Source organism: Oncorhynchus keta, chromosome 21 (assembly GCF_023373465.1).
Source record: "Oncorhynchus keta strain PuntledgeMale-10-30-2019 chromosome 21, Oket_V2, whole genome shotgun sequence".
Lineage (NCBI taxonomy): Eukaryota > Metazoa > Chordata > Actinopteri > Salmoniformes > Salmonidae > Oncorhynchus > Oncorhynchus keta.
This window is the reverse complement of record NC_068441.1, coordinates 28,951,155-28,968,899: the sequence shown is the minus strand read 5'-3', so window position 1 is coordinate 28,968,899 and position 17,745 is coordinate 28,951,155. Positions and strand designations below refer to the sequence as shown.

The 17,745-nt window shown below is 41.3% G+C and overlaps 1 protein-coding gene across 8 annotated transcripts in view; it reads right to left on the bottom strand.

Annotated features, from left to right (window-relative positions):
* Positions 1–17,745, bottom strand: part of LOC118400393 (nck-associated protein 5-like) — a 109,314-nt gene that overhangs the window by 34,576 nt on the left and 56,993 nt on the right. For 5 of the 8 annotated variants that reach the window (XM_035797223.2, XM_035797221.2, XM_035797226.2 and 2 more), the window contains one exon: positions 7,007–7,076. The exons of 1 other annotated variant lie outside the window; for it this stretch is intronic. The gene's annotated coding sequence lies outside the window, so the exon portion shown is untranslated. Of the gene's footprint in view, positions 1–7,006; positions 7,077–15,246; positions 15,644–17,745 lie in introns of those variants that run through there. 2 more of the 8 variants (XM_035797225.2, XM_035797229.2) reach the window with 2 other exon arrangements.

Here is a 17,745-nt window from a genome sequence, read left to right as displayed (position 1 = left end):
GGAATTCCCGTGAGAGAGTGACAGTTAATTTTATTTATTTAACCTTTATTTAACTAGGCAAGTCAGTTCAAATTAAAAACTTCCGGCTAGAGTCCTTCTTTCTCAATTTCCGTCGTGCCCAAAGTTAACTGCCTGTTGCTCAGGCCCTGAACCCAGGATATGCATATAATTGGTACCATTGGAAAGAAAACATTTTGAAGTTTGTAGAAATGTTAAAATAATGTAGGAGACAATAACACAATAGAACAATAGATATGGTCGAAGAAAATCGAAAGAAAAACCAACCAGAATTGTTTTCTTTTTTGAGAACAATGGAAGGTATTGGGAAATAATAAAATCTAGCTCCCAGTATGCAATTCCATTGGCTTTCACAGGGTGTCAGAACTCTATGTTCAAGGTTTCAGGCTGGTTTCTTTCAAAACGAGTAATAATGAGTTTTAGTACTGGGACACACTATTGGAAATTCGTGTTTGGGTGCCCGAGGAAGACGCACCTGCTAATATCGGTTTCCTATTGAACATACTTCTTTCCATATGAACTATTATAGTTTGATTACATTTTAGGGTATCTGAGGAGTCAATAGAAACCTATTTTGACTTGTTTTAACAAAGTATAGCGGTAGATTTTTGGATTCCTTTCTTTGCATGTTGAATGAGTTTTAAGGATATAAAGAAGGATTTGATCTATTTGTGAATTTATGAAACCTCTGCCGGTGGAAAAATATTTTGAAGTGGGGCGCCGTCCTCAAACAATCTCATGGCACGCTTTCGCTGTAATGGCTACTGTAAATCGGACAGTGCAGTTAGATTAACAAGAATATAAGCTTTCAACCGATAAGACAATTGTATGTACCTACATGTTTAATATCCATAATTCTTATGATTATTTCTTTGAATTGCGCGCCCTCCAGTTTAACCGGAAGTTGTCCCGCTAGTGGGACGCCTAGCCCTAAGATGTTTTTTAAGAACAAATTATTATTTACAATGACGACCTAACAAAAGCCAAAAGACCTCCTGCGGGGACAGGGATTTACAAAATAAATAAAGGACAAAACACACATCACGAAAAGAGAGACAATACTACATATAGATTGACCTAAGACAACAACATAGCAAGGCAGCAACACATGACAACACATCATGACAACAACATGGTAGGAACACAACATTGTACCATGTTTTGTGCCGCTACCAACATTATTGGGCACAGACAACAGCACAATGGACACAGACAACAGCACAAAGGGCAAGAAGATAGACAACAATACATCACACAAAGCAGCCACAACTGTCAGTAAGAGTGTCCATGATTGAGTCTTTGAATGAAGAGTTTGAGATAAAAAAACCATCCAGTTTGAGTGTTTGATGCTATGCTGCTCGTTCCAGTCGCTAGCTGCAGTGAACTGAAAAGAAGACCCCCAGAGATGTGCGTGCATTGGGGACCTTTAACAGAATGTGACTGGATGTTCATTATTTGGTCTAGGCTACCTGTATTTGACATTGTGTTGTTATTTCGCTGAACACTAGGTGGTTTAATTTGATTTTTGGCAGTGTAACGAGGCTACTCAGGCGAGAAAAAAACATTTTTCAGTTAAGTGCCTGCACATGCTGTCCTTTCAAATCAAAATGTTTCAGTTGGGTTCCTGCAAGAACCCCCACCAACTAAGGAGGTTCCTCGATGAACCCCACCCTATGGGGTTCTTGGAAGAACCTTTTAGATGCCATTTTCAGTGTCAAGAACCCTAAGGTTCTTCGAAGAACTTTGAGGAACTTAGAAGAACCCTTGTTGAACCCCACATTTTTTTTTCATGTGTAAAACATAGAAAATCCAATAAATCATGAATACGGACTGGCTAATGTGCAAAAATTCTGGCATGTCCCTCTGCACTCTGATGTCTAGGAAGATTTTTAACTCACTTAACTCCAACATTTGCCCAAGTTATAAAGTTCCTTTTGTTGCTTTAACAAAGTAATTTCTGAAGATGATTATTTATTTAATGTGATTAGTTAATCATTTTATTAGGTAAAAAAACAAACATTTTAAGTTCAACCCTTACATAAAATTAACTCTATTTTTAATACGGTGAAATGATTCATTTTGAGAAAAAAAATCCCAAAAGAAACATTGAACATCTAATAGTTAAATCATAGTGTAAAAGCAAGTGAGCTGGTTCTACTCTTTTTGGCAATTTCTGGTGTTTTGTGATGGAACAACTGAGTGGGTCAAGCATAACATGTCAACCCTGTTACCCATAGATAGACATTTGAAATATTTTGCAAAGCTTGCCTTCAATTGCCCCTCCCTGTTACACAAAACAAGCTTCCATTCCCCCTGTCACAAGGTGATTTATGGCTGATTTAAAAGGCCCAGTGCAGTCAAAATGCATTTTTTCAGCATTTTGTATCATATTGTATTTCTGTGTTTTGTATCATATTGTTCACAACAGATGAAACACACATTGTAAAAGTATGTGTTATTTTCCGATAGTTGCTGCTTGAAAATACAATCTACACAGGAGCTTCTAAATCAGCAGGTTCGCATGGGGTGGTAGTTTTGGCTTTCCATGGTGACATCACCATCTGGTAAATTGGTTAATAGACCAATACATTATTTTTGTTCCAAGCCTTTCTGCCAATAATAGCTAGTTTTTAGTTTTCCCCTCCCCACTCAGACCACTCCCAGACAGTCCATTTTCATTTAAATCTATTATAGAAAAGTACTTAATTGTTACCCATAAATTATTTGATATTGAATTAAAAATGGCTGCATTGGGCCTTTAAAATTACATCAATCTGTCAACTCTGATACTTTATTTGGCACTTAATAGGCACTTACTATAGTCATTTTTTAATTTTAACCTTGAGATAGAAAAGTACAATTTTAAAATTATGCGAAGATTTATTTGTTTTCCCCACCAAATTACACTACCCAAAAGGGACTGATTTCGTGGAACGACCCAACATGACTAGTGGGTGTTGCAATACAAAGCAATATTTATGCCGATAATATATTAGAACAAGTCACAAAAAGCTTAATAATGATGGAGAACACATGAGTCTCATAAAAAAAAGGTATGGGGTGCCAGAGAGAAGTAAAGAGAAACTCTCTCAGATGAAGAGTGCACAAGGTGCCGCTTTGAAGCACACTTCAGAGAGACTGTTCGGGTCGGTTCAAGGCAAGAGTTCTTCCTTTGCATGACTGCCAGGGTTGCGACAGCCAGCAGTAATTGTTGGTTTATTGTCCAGTGCAGCTGTTTAGAGCGGAGGTAACGGATTCTTTGAACAGGGGATTAATGTAAGGTAGGATCAAAGAGAACGAGGCTGCATGCCAGAGTCTGAAGATGCACTATTATAAGGAGTAGGGAGCCATTTGGGACGCACTCTATCTAGGCCAAACAGATAAAGTATTCTCAGGGACATGTGATTTGTGCCACATGCTGGCTTGGATCAATACATTGATGGCGCTGCAGCCTCCTCCTCTCCCATGTATCCCTCTTTCTGAGAATCCAAAATAAACAGGGCAGTTGTATATCCAGACTTGGGTAGGTAGGGGCTTATTTTCACCAAGCCACATAAAAAAAGGTAAAAAGAGAACACTGACATTTTATAAATTAGTCATATATTCCATTTGCATGCATACATTTGTTATATATGGGAGATCCCGGGAATCAAACCCACTATCTTGGTTTTGCAAGAGCCATGCTCTACTAACAGCTACAGTTCCTTCCCATTTTCCCATCCTTTTCCTAACCATCCTTCACCTTTCCTATCTGTCTTTCCCCTTTTCCTATCTTTCCGCAGATCAGTGCGCTGTTCCCTTCTTATTTTGTGATGGATGTCTGACTGACTTGAGAGAGCTTAGGTTTCGGGTTTTGATTCAGCTAAGAATATAAATCGATATGGCCGGTGTGGTTCAGCGATTAGTGTCGTGGACCCCAGCAGACATATATTGTATATCCTACCAGAGTAGTCATGGATTCGTATCAGACCCACTACCCTTCTGACTCTCAATCTCTCCTATCTTAATAAAATAAATAAAACCCACAACAACAACAAAATATATATATAAATAAGAGAAGAATAACTCAAATAGACTTAGTAGATTCAGTCAAATTAGACTCATGGTGATGAACATGTGCACATCATTGGAGGCTCCTCATAGGAGGAAGGGGAGGACCATCCTCCTCAGTGATTAAAAAAAACACTTAGTTATACTTTTTAGATAAAACTATACTAAATATAATCATGTCACCAAAAAATCTATTAAAACATAATATGTTGCAATGAAGGTCTACAGTAGGCTCAACGTCACTGTAGGGTAGCACCATAGGTACATTGACTTCAATACAAAACCTAGGAGGCTCATGGTTCTCATCCCCTTCCACAGACTTACAGTAATTATGAGCTCATGCAGCATGAACTGACATGTCCACTCAATCAAAAGATCAGAGCATGAATCTAGTACTGAAAGCACAAGATACAGCTAGCTAGCACTGCAGTGCATAACATGTGCTGAGTAGTTGACTCAGAGAGAAAGACAATAGTTGAACAGTTAAATTAATTTCTTCCAAAATGAAGGAGAAGCAAGATAGTCTATTTTTTTCCCACTTAGCTAGCAAATGCAGCTATCTAGTTTAGCCTACTCAAACACCCTGATCAGACAGAGGGATGCTATGTTAGCTAGCTGGCTATGCCTATCCAACACGACTTGGAAGAGTTGCAGTGTTAAGGTAAGCTTTTGGTTTTACAAATGTATTGCCACTGTGGCCCGTGGGTTTAGGTGCAAAACGGCTTACTGACTGTACACTAACATTACTGTATTATTGCAGCAGGTTCACTAATGCCTTAGTTCTATTAGCTATGTTGACTATGATGTAGGCTGTGTGTAGCAGTTTTGATATGGTTTGGATTTATTTTTTTGCCTGGTCACATACAGCTGATGTGTTGTGCATTGACGTCCACACATGATGAAGGGAAAAGATGAGGAGAGAGCATAGTTGCGAGAAGGAATACAATGCGGCTGTTATGAAAGTGAACTGTGTTTATACGTGATCAGGGGTGTATTCATTCCTGCCGATTCTGTTAAAATGTTTCTTAAACTGAAACAAATGGGGATAAACATATCTGAATTTGTCCAATAGAAACTCTCGCTTGCAACTGTTGGACTATGATTACACCCTATGTTAGCTAGATGCAGGCAAGAGTGTGCAAGGTGGTGTTGTCCATGTGTCGATCACCTCAAATTTCTCTCGACCTGTGCGCACCTACGTTGTAAACTTTCATTTATAGGCTAGGTTGTAGCAACCTCATGATGGGTATAGGGAAAATGTAACAGCCTAAACCTATTGCTGTTACATGTAACTGGATGAATGGAATATGAATGACATTCAACCAATATGCTGTAATAGAAATAAGGCCATGCTCATTAAAAAAAATTATCTTCCTCCCGCATCCTCTTAAGCTTACCCTTACTTTTTTGAACAGTCTGTTAAAAATTGCGCAACATTTCAGCGTCCTGCTACTCATGCCAGGAATATAGTATATGCATATGATTAGTATGTGTGGATAGAAAACACTCTGATGTTTCTAAAACTGGTTAAATCACGGCTGTGACTATAACACAACGTGTGTTTCATCGAAAAGCGCAAGGAAAACTGATCACCAAAAACTGGAAAAAATATCAATGCGCCACTTGCATGTATTGTCTATGGGACAGCAAATTAGATGGGGCTGAGATTGCAAGTCCTACAGCTTCCACACAATGTCACCAGTCTTGTCAATTGCCTGGGAGTTGTTTCTTGGTCAAACGAGTAAGAGAGATCCCATTCCTTCTCGGGATGTTTTGGAAGAGGATTTTCGTTTTTACATTTACATTTAAGTCATTTAGCAGACTCTTATCCAGAGCGACTTACACCATGATTTGAAGACGTGGAGCTATTGAATACACATCGCCCCGTGATCAATTTGATAGATTATTAACGTTTACTAATACCTAAAGTTGATTTCCAAAAGTATTTCGAAGTGTTTTGTGAAAGTTTATCGTCTACTTTTTTAATTTTAAAAAATGACATTGCGTTTTAAAACGCTGTTTTTTTCCGGATCACACACTTTTCATAGATCGATATTTTGGGTATACATTTACATTTAAGTCATTTAGCAGACGCTCTTATCCAGAGCGACTTACAAATTGGTGCATTCACCTTATGACATCCAGTAGAACAGTCACTTATATATATGGACCGATTTAATCAAAAAAAAATACCCAATAGTGATGTTTATGGGACATATAGGAGTGCCAAGAAAGAAGCTCGTCAAAGGTAATGAATGTTTTATATTTTATTTCTGTGTTTTGTGTAGCGCCGGCTATGCTAATTATTTTGTTTACGTCCCCTTCAGGTATTTCGGGGTGTTGCATGCTATCAGATAATAGCTTCTCATGCTTTCGCCAAAAAGCATTTTAAAAATCTGACTTGTTGGCTGGATTCACAACGAGTGTAGCTTTAATTCAGTACCCTGCATGTGTTTTAATGAACGTTTGAGTTTTAACGAGTGCTATTAGCATTTAGCGTAGCGCATTTGCATTTCCAGATGGCTAGATGGGGCGCCTGCGTGTCGGGTGGGCTTAAGAGGTTTTAAACAGCACTGACCGCCACTGGGATAAATATACCTGAATTTGTCTAATAGAAACTCTCGTTTGCAACTGTTGGACTAATGATTACACCCTAGATCAGCTAGATGCAGGCAAGATTGTGTAAGGCATGTAATGAATGTGTCACTGTTTGTGCACCTACGTTGTAAACTAATTCGTAGGCTGTAGCAACCTCATGACGGGTATAGGAAAATTCAATCTATCAATGTTATATTGAGCGGCGTGGACGGAATATGAATAACATTCATCCAATATGCTGTAATAGAAATAAGGCCATGCTCATAAAAAAAAATCCTCCTCCCTAATCCTAAATGGTACCCACCACCACTGGTGTACGTGTGTAGGAGGGGGTACCCACCGGTGAGGCTGGCTAAAAAATGTGCAGAAAGGTCAGTAATGATGTCGTTCAGCCCCGCTCCGCAATTTACCTGAGAAACACACAAAAAGACAAAATGTTAGTCTCACAGTATTCCCAGGGTAAATCATTTAGTTTAACATCGTACCTAAAATACACACCAAAACAACATTGTAATTCCCCAAAGGTCAAGAATTGCATTAACTTGTGTCACAAAAAAAGCTACAACTATTTTCTAGGGCTGATCCCATGTAGTCAACTGGTTGATTGTTTGGTAGATATGCTGTTGGTGGACAGATCTTTTACTAGAGCAGTGACAAATATATCAAAATAGTGAACTAATCCATTTCAGACACTGTGGATGGCACACCAGTATCACCAGTAGTACATTTACCTTTAATTACCATCATTTCTCACCTACTTTTGTTTGGTTACGGTAATTTCTGTTAATTACAATATTTTATTGTTACAGTCTTACCGTTGTCATTGTAGGAGTGGACATATTTTTTTGCAGAGCACACAACCTAGGTTACACTTGTGAGTAAACAGTTTTGATTTATTTCATTCCATTTAGAAGTTGTCAATTTATTAATTGGTCTTTTGTTTGAAGCGCTCCTGTCAATCTTGAGTAAGGACACGCACCTGATTCTGCATTGAAGTAGGCATAAGCTACCTGGCCTGCATGCAAATGTAGGCATAAGCTACCTGGCCTACATGCAAATGTTGGCCTATAAATGTGCATGGTTGGGGATCTGATACTATTTCTGATTGTCTTAACTCCCCATCACTGCAGAGCTTCTCAAAGTTATTGTTTCTTCACCTCAAACAGCAAGTAAACAAAGTCTGTTTTTACATCCATTGAGAATGACAAGTTTGTCCATGTAGCCCATTAGAATTTCTTGTCCACCTTCAAACTCAGTGCCTCTTTGCTTGACATCATGGGAAAATCAAAAGAAATCAGCCAAAACCTCAGAAAAAAAAATTAGAGCTCCACAAGTCTGGTTCATCCTTGGGAGCAATTTCCAAATGCCTGAAGGTACCATGTTCATCTGTACAAACAATAGAATACAAGTATAAACACCATGGGACAACACAGCAGTCATACCGCTCAGGAAGGAGACACGTTCCGTCTCCTAGAGATGAACGTACTTTGGTGCGAAAAGTGCAAATCAACCCCAGAACAACATCAAAGGACCCTGTGAAGATGCTGGAGGAAACCGGTACAAAAGTATCTATATCCACAGTAAAACGAGTCCTATATCGACATAACCTAAAAGGCCGCTCAGCAAGGAAAAGGCCACTGCTCCAAAACTGCCATAAAAAGCCAGACTACAGTTTGCAACTGCACATGGGGACAAATATCGTACAGAGGAAATGTCCTCTGGCCTGATGAAACAAAAATAGAACTGTTTGGCCATAACGACCATCGTTATGTTTGGAGGAAAAAGGGGGAGGCTTGCAAGCCAAAGGACACCATCCCAACCGTGAAGCATGGGGGTGGCAGCATCATGTTGTGGGGGGTGCTTTGCTGCAGGAGGGACTGGTGCACTTCACAAAATAGATGGCATCATGAAGAAAGGAAAATTATGTGGATATATTGAAGCAACATCTCAAGACATCAGTCAGGAAGTTAAAGCTTGGTCACAAATGGGTCTTCCAAATGGAAAATGACCCCAAGCATACTTCCAAAGTTGTGGCAAAATGGCTTAAGGACAACAAAGTCAGGGTATTGGAGTGGCCATCACAAAGCCCTGACCTCAATCCTATAGAAAATGTGTGGGCAGAACTGAAAAAGTGTGTGTGTGCAAGGAGGCCTACAATCCTGACTCAGTTACACCAGCTCTGTCAGGAGGAATGGACCAAAATTCACCCAACTTATTGTGGAAGACTACCTGAAACATTTGACCCAATTTAAAGGCAATGCTACCAAATATTAATTGAGTGTATGTAAACTTCTGACCCACTGGGAATGTGATGAAAGAAATAAAAGCTGAAATAAATAATTCTCTACTATTATTCTGACATTTCACATTGTTAAAATAAAGTGGTGATCCTAACTGACCTAAGACAGGGAATTTTAACTCTGATTACATGTCAGGAATTGACACTGAGTTTAAATGTATTTAGCTACGGTGTATGTAACGGCAGAATCTGCAGAGGCCAGCAGCAGCGGGAGGTGAGTCGGGAACAGGTTTTTTCCTTCTGGTTAGGCTATATTGATCTCTGGCTCCCTCTTTAGTAATTTGTGTCTTAAATGTTAAATCTCAGTGCTTAAAGCATCAGACAAGCTCAGTAGCTTACATATAGTTGAATTTATTCAAACATAGAAAATTACACGGTCGACCAAGATTTTCTTTTCAGGGACAGCCCTAATATTTTCACCATCTTCGCAGCGATCCTCGTTGAGTGTTTGCCATAGCATGTGGCATTTAACATGTGAAACAAGACACACCAAAAACAGCCTATCACAGCCAGTCCACGTCATTGACATTTACAGTGCCCTATATTAGCCATATAAACATACACGATATCCTCTATCCAACCGGGCAGATAAATAACTGAAATAAAGCTACAGACATGAGACACTATGTGATATTACGTTCACTTAACTGATCCATCCATTATGCTGGTCTTCTCTGGCATTTCCAAATCACCAGATAAGTGATACATCTTTAACTATTTTATCCAAGGTTTAGTTTGAGTAACCTTCTCCAAATAAAAACGTTATAGCAATAAAAGCTCCCGCCCATTTCCCACTATGTTTTGGTCGGTGGAACAACAGACACTGCAGAGCGTAAATCACAGCAGGTTTGTATGCGTGAAGCTAATAGTACCGCAGATGGTAAAGCAGGACACCACATTGCATTGTTTCACATTAGCTCGAACCCTGTAAAAGCAGTACCTAACTCAAAGCTCAGGGTTTGCACTTTACCTGCAGGGCAAAATTCTAAGTGGTTAGTGAACGAATGGTTATGTGGGGTGGTAAGTTCAAAGATGTGGTTGCGGTCTGAGATCTCATTGGGAGTAGATCAGATGTTTCGGTCCGATGTAATGCATAGCGTTCACACGTCAGGAAAGATTCATTTGTGGACAGAAAGCATTGCCAAATATGGAAGCTTATGTTACCGATTGAGAGCAAAAAGCTGATTCATCAACAGAGTGAAAGCTGATAGACCAGTGTGAAAAGCGAGTGTGAAAAGCGAGGAGAGAAACAAAGGCAAAAACAAACAAAAAAACTCTGCAATGAAAGATGCTTGTCAAGCATTTTTATCCACTCCCCCCTCTCCAGACCATGTCCCACACTGTCTGCCACATCACTTCTGACAGGCAGTTCCCCATCCCAGCCACCCTGGACTCCCAAAGACCCCTTCAGGGGCCAATACTTAATCCTGTTAAATCATGTCAACCCTTACCAGAATTACATTAGCACTTGAGAGCATCTTCCATATCCACCCAGATTTTCCCTCTATAGACAGCACAGACAGGCAGGGCTGCCAGGTGGGATGGAAGTTCACACCACCAAACAGGTGCTTCAGAGGAGCTCCTCACTTGTCTCAGACTCGACATCAGGTGCTGCTGCCGCCAAAAACCAAAAAGACTGCAGTGGCATACAGTACTGTTAATTAAGCAGTCAAATGTTAGGGGAATGCCTAAAAAGATAAGGGAGACCTTCAAACCTAATCGAGATAATCCAACACATCAATATCAAAATAGATAATGCAAAGGTGCTAATAACATAATTGAATAGTATTGATATATCTATGCAGCAGAATGCTATCTTGCAGTAGATTACCTAATAACAGTGTTCTATCTACAGTGGGCTCTACATATATTTAATCTAATCTCTAATCTACAAGGTAAAGTCTACAGTGTGTCTGCATCTGGCAAATACAGACAACAATTACAAGGGTTGGGCTATAGCCTAACGTGCCAGTTTTTCCCCAACACACATGGCTGTTGAACAAGACTATGTATGGGCTGATTCCAATGCTGTGATCCTGTGAATCACTGCAATGATAATATGCCCTGAGGCATCAGCTAACAATGCATGGGAATGAGGGCCAGACCTATGAGGCCTGCCTTCACCAGCAGCCTCAGCAACACTGGGCTAGACAGTCTAAAACCACTCTGTCACTGTGCACCTGGAGGCTGGTAAGGGGGGGTAAGGCAGGCGGGCGGGCAGGAGGCGGGACATTCTTTCAGGATGAGTGTCAGGGAGGGTAATTGTCTGCCAGGAGTTGGCCTCACAGTTGGAGGCTCAGTGGGTTTGAAGGTTTTTTGGAGAGAGTCGGTATGTGGAGTCGACACACAAAAAATAAATAAGGCATAGAGGAAGCGAAAGAGTTATACACAGAGAGGATGACAGTAGGGATGGGCGATATATTGAATGTATGTTTTTGCGCAATATTCCAAATGCCTGTCGCAGAATCCATTTTTTTTTTTTTTTTTTTGGTTTTTATGAGGGTTTATGTCTGCTTGTTCTCATGTTGTCTTTTTGGTTTTGTCTCGTTCACTCCTTCTGTGCTGTCCACCTTCTCCTTTACACCAGAGATCTATATAATGACGAAATGCTCATGTCTCCACTCTAACAATGGGAGTCGTTGTCCCAAAGCCGGGAAGGTAGGCGACAAGGTTGGGCATATTTTGCGCATTGGGCATATTTTGGACAGATTTAGGCGAGAGTAAAACCTCTCGCTTGGCCTCTTTCTCCCGAGCACCTCCACCCTACCTCTCACAACGACAAAGATGAGCGATTACTTCTTCCTCTCTGACAAATGGTTTCAACTCGCTATTTGCATTTGAGGTTTGGTCCAACAGAATCGGTCATATGGACACCGAAACACATGGAGACATTATTTGACTGTTAACTTTTCGAACAATACCCAGTTTGTTTCAACTCCTCAAATTTCGAGCAGACACTGCTAAAACGAATGTACAAATTAACATTCATTATGGAAAATGTATGCGCAGTTCATCACATACCACGTATCGCTAGCTGCATTTAAGTCAAATAAAGATTGTTATACTAGCAGTTTACTGTTATATAAATACATTTTCTATAATGCCTGCTACATTATTATTGGATGTGCATTATGCATGTTTCTATAAAAAAAATAACAAAAAGGACATTTTTATAAAAACAGACCTGAAAGCCAGATCAGTGATTATTGCACACACAACAAAGCAGGCACAACAATTTTGATAAAATAATGAAATTATTAGTGGGTCTTTTGGTTGTGGAAGGCATATATCCAGCCTAGGTATAATTCCACGAGCTCAGAATTCATTAGATTATTGCTGACTGTTTTAAATACAGTGTATTTGACCTTTAACTGTTCAACAAAGCTTATTTAAAGAAAATATTTTTTTAAATGTTGATGTATATCGTGAACTGCCCATAAGTTATAAAAGAAAATGTAGATATGAGGTTTAGGCCATATCGCCCAGCCCTAGATGAGTGGATAGAAAGGTGGCACGAGAGAAAGAAAGATGGGAGACAGACCCATATAGAGATGGAGAAGGAGGGGGAGGTTGTGGGGGTGGATCGTCTACCCGCAATCAAAAAGAATTCTACCCTTGGGGCATTTCTATGCTCTTGCCAAGAGCCCCCATCCCCCTACCCCACCCACCCCTGTTTGGGATCTCTCCTTTCCCCAAAGACTGGGTTAGGGTACGATCACAGAAACTTGAATATTAATCCACACTCACATGCATGATAAGTCCCATTCCACCATAATTAGCTCATCAAAAGAACTCAAATATATGCAAATGTTAATTAATCGAGTGCCGGGTGGGTGGAAAGGGAGGGGGAGTGATCTTAGCTGTGCTAAAAAAAATCTGGTGCCTATAGGGGTTCAAAATAGAGCAGATGAAACAATCAATCAGTCAAACAATAATACATTTGATCCAAGGGCCCTTTGAACATGGCAGAGTAAGAATCTGCACATTCTCCGAAACAAACCACCATTTGTTGAAACTGATTGGTCATGGCAATGGGAGAAACTCGTGGAAAGGGCATAGAGGAACTGAGTCCGTAGGGTACAGCTACAGAGAAAAAGCTATGCAAGCGTTAAGAAAACTGTGCATCACTACTCTAATAAAAGAGCTGTGCCAGTTTGTTATAAGTCACAGGGTGAACTGCAAAGTTTGGATAACATGTACACTAAATCTTTCCCATCGTTAAACAAAATACAGATGCCAACATTAACAAAGAATTACAAGCTCATCAAAGAGCCAGACATCACTCATCAACCCCCCTTTGCAATCATTTTGGCCAACTCGGCAGAACAGACAGACAACCCCCACATCCATGTTTCTCAGACCTCAGCCAGACACAGAGTAGACTCACTTAGGATGCAGCACCCTATTCCCTTTATAGTGCACACATTAAGACCAGACCCATATGGTACCTGGTCAAAAGTAGTGCACTATATAGGGAATATGGTCCCATTTGGGACGCATCCTCAAACTCACCAGCCAAGTCTAAAGCGCAACCATCTTGATCAACTTTACCTCAAACTCCTAAGAGTTTGATCTCTTCTGAGAGTTACAGTCTATCTCTGACTGACTCAGTGCTGTGACATTGCAGTAGTCAGCAAAGTCACCAGACAGAGCGTAGCAAACAGAACAGAACTTAGGCTGGTGCTGCTGAGGAGCTAGAAAATCCCAGCCGGTCATTAAGGAGACAGATAACCTCATACTTCAAACTGGCTTATCAACAGAAACAGCATCTGTCTGCATTTTAGTGGAGGACTCACTGTGTCCTAGAAGAGACATTAAAAATACAGGACATTTTAGAGGCTTTGTGAGAGTCTTGTAAATTCACCATTCTCATCATGGTGTTAGGTTTTCACTTTATTTTGAGCCCTTCGGTCTCTGTGAAGGTTGGTTGGCCGTTCGTTGAGGCACATGACAGTTAGTTGGCATGAATCAAACTCTGCTGACAACACTCAAAGTCACGGACTTGTCATCAAGGTCAATGAGCAAGATGTCTAGCTCTTTGACCACATCCAAATGCATGGCATATCTACCAACACTGGCCAGCCAACTGGCATGAATATCGCATGCTTAGAGGACTCCTGAAACAAGATCAAATACTGTGGACTGGCTCTCACACAAACACGTTAACAAGAACTCAATGTCTCTTCCTGGTCACTTTGACGAGACCAGAGTTTGTCCATTAAAATATCTGTTTTTAAATGTGAACCTCTCTCAGTATGTGAAAACAGCAAGCAATACTAGTAAAAATCAGCACACTCAATACCTAGTGAGGACAGAGGAAAATCCAGTGTTCAAAATACTAAGGCACATACTAACTATATGTGCACAAACACGCACACAACACTACTCTCATTGCTAAGCCTTGTGTCAATACACCAGAGTACCACTTCCCCAGTGCTTATGACAGTTAATTAAGCAGTATGGAGGCACCCACAACACTTAAAAATCACTGGATCGTTTGTTTAACCAAAGTTAAATATTAATATGGAAATATGATATAAAGCTTGACCATGTAAAACAAACAGAATGCGAGAGCAGGACACTGTTTCACCACAAACTCCAGGTTAATCTGACTCTAGTCAATGCTTTATGGTGATGGGGGTAATATTTTCTCTAAGTACAGTGATAGAGCTGTACTTATAATGTACCATGTGCCTGTAGTGTACACTAAGCATGCCCAAGCCAGCTCTACTCTATAAACAGTTGCTTGAAGCTTTGTTGACACTACTTACACACAGTATAATATCACACTGCTGACTAAGTAGAGCACCAATATCAAATGTAGCTTGCAGTGCCCCCTTTCCACCGACCCAAAGATGAATTAGTCCCCCTGAGGGCGTCTGGTTATGACTACGCCAAATTGAGTATTAGGGGCTAGTAGCTGATCCATGCCAATGAGTGACCCCTCATGCCTGCCCCTCTCCACAGCAGCCCAGCTGTTCTGCCTAACATCCTGCTCCCCCTCATCATGTACAGAGATTCTGATCCCCACCCGCCACAAAACCCAGGCAAAAACCTGCCAACCCGCGGGTTTGCAGCCCGCTGACAAAATTAGATGCACACAGAGAGAGAAAACAACAAAGCAAATAAAAGCACTCATGTATAAGAGTACAGGGAAACATTTTTGTGTGTTCTAGAAAAAAATTTGTATATAGCAATCTAATAAACACATACACAAATGCACATTAACACAGAAGTACACAATGCCATCCTCTTCTGAAAATACACTATAAAATACTCACACACAAAATTAATATCTCCCTCCTTTCTTCCAGTTCATCGCCCCTCTTCCCCCATCATCACCTCATAGGTCACTAGACGTTCCAGAGCTCCTGTTCCTCCACTGGGGAATGACTGGGATCAATATGGAATAAACCCTACGTACAGGAATGAGATAATATCCACAGCACAGAATGCCTCTGCCAGGCAGCCACTGCTCCAGTCACAGTGTCAGCTGGGCCAGCCTCGTGCTGCAGTGACAGCCTCTCTCCCTCTGTTCTCACCCAGAGAGGAGGAGCAGGAGGAGGGGACGTGTGTTGTTTCTAGATCTCTCCAACTGAGGCTCAGTGCTGAGACGTCAGGGCCATCCTAGTGCAGCAGTAGCAATGCTGACCTATTATACGTGTCTGCAGTAGCGACTGCCATTGTTCCAGAGACCTAGCCATGAGAGAACACTCACCAGCGCTAAAGCACATAAGAGCATGCGAGAGAGAGAGAGAGAGAGAGAGAGGCCCTCCTCCACTCAGACAAACCCTGCCAACTACAACAGTTGTGGACAAGCCCCTGTGTGCTGCTCCTCCTCCTCTCCTTGAGCCCAGAATTAACTCTTAACTGCTGGCTGGCTGGGGGGGGGGCAGGAAGGGAGGGAGCAGGTAGGGAAGGGGGAAGTCAAAGAAAGAAAAGGGGGTTAGCTATTGACAATTGTATTTTTACCTTTATTTAACCAGGTAGGCTAGTTGAGAACAAGTTCTCATTTACAACTGTGACCTGGCAGAGTTACACATGGAATAAACAAACATACAGTCAATAATACCATAGAGAAAGTCTGTCTATATACAGTGTGTGCAAATGAGGTAGGATGAGGGAGGAAAGGCAATAAATGGGCCAAGTGGAGCGCTCCTAAATGTGAATCGATAATGTAACATTTCTGTTTTTAATCTGTAAGGAATAAGAGGAATTATAAACTGAGGGGGAGAGGCCACAGAGTGGAGGTTTTCTAAACTCTACAATTGTAGATTAAACTGTCTTTCATCTATTGAGCAAGCTCCAGGCTACTTTATCCTTAGATCTATTAAAATACGGCTGCGAAATATAATAACAGTTCAAATCAAAATCAAATCAAATTTTATTTGTCACATACACATGGTTAGCAGATGTTAATGAGAGTGTAGCGAAATGCTTGTGCTTCTAGTTCCGACAATGCAGTAATAACCAACAAGTAATCTAACTAACAATACCAAAACTACTGTCTTATACACAGTGTAAGGGGATAAAGAATATGTACATAAGGATATATGAATGAGTGATGGTACAGAGCAGCATAGGCAAGATACAGAGATAGATGGTGTCGAGTACAGTATATACATATGAGATGGGTATGTAAACAAAGTGGCATAGTTAAAGTGGCTAGTGATACATGTATTACATAAGGATGCAGTCGATGATAGAGTACAGTATATACGTATGCATATGAGATGAATAATATAGGGTAAGTAACATTATATAAGGTAGCATTGTTTAAAGTGGCTCGTGATATATTTACATCATTTCCCATCAATTCCCATTATTAAAGTGGCTGGAGTTGAGTCAGTGTCAGTGTGTTGGCAGCAGCCACTCAATGTTAGTGGTGGCTGTTTAACAGTCTGATGGCCTTGAGATAGAAGCTGTTTTTCAGTCTCTCGGTCCCAGCTTTGATGCACCTGTACTGACCTTGCCTTCTGGATGATAGCGGGGTGAACAGGCAGTGGCTCGGGTGGTTGTTGTCCTTGATGATCTTTATGGCCTTCCCGTAACATCGGGTGGTGTAGGTGTCCTGAAGGGCAGGTAGTTTGCCCCCGGTGACGCGTTGTGCAGACCTCACTACCCTCTGGAGAGCCTTACGGTTGAGGGCGGGGCAGTTGCCGTACCAGGCGGTGATACAGTCCGCAAGGATGCTCTCGATTGTGCATCTGTAGAAGTTTGTGAGTGCTTTTGGTGACAAGCCGAATTTCTTCAGCCTCCTGAGGTTGAAGAGGCGCTGCTGTGCCTTCTTCACGATGCCGTCTGTGTGAGTGGACCAATTCAGTTTGTCTGTGATGTGTATGCCGAGGAACTTAAAACTTGCTACCCTCTCCACTACTGTTCCATCGATGTGGATAGGGAGGTGTTTCCTCTGCTGTTTCCTGAAGTCCACAATTATCTCCTTAGTTTTGTTGACGTTGAGTGTGAGGTTATTTTCCTGACACCACACTCCGAGGGCCCTCACCTCCTCCCTGTAGGCCGTCTCGTCGTTGTTGGTAATCAAGCCTACCACTGTTGTGTCGTCCGCAAACTTGATGATTGAGTTGGAGGCGTGCGTGGCCACGCAGTCGTGGGTGAACAGGGAGTACAGGAGAGGGCTCAGAACGCATCCTTGTGGGGCCCCAGTGTTGAGGATCAGCGGGGAGGAGATGTTGTTGCCTACCCTCACCACCTGGGGGCGGCCCGTCAGGAAGTCCAGTACCCAGTTGCACAGGGCGGGGTCGAGACCCAGGGTCTCGAGC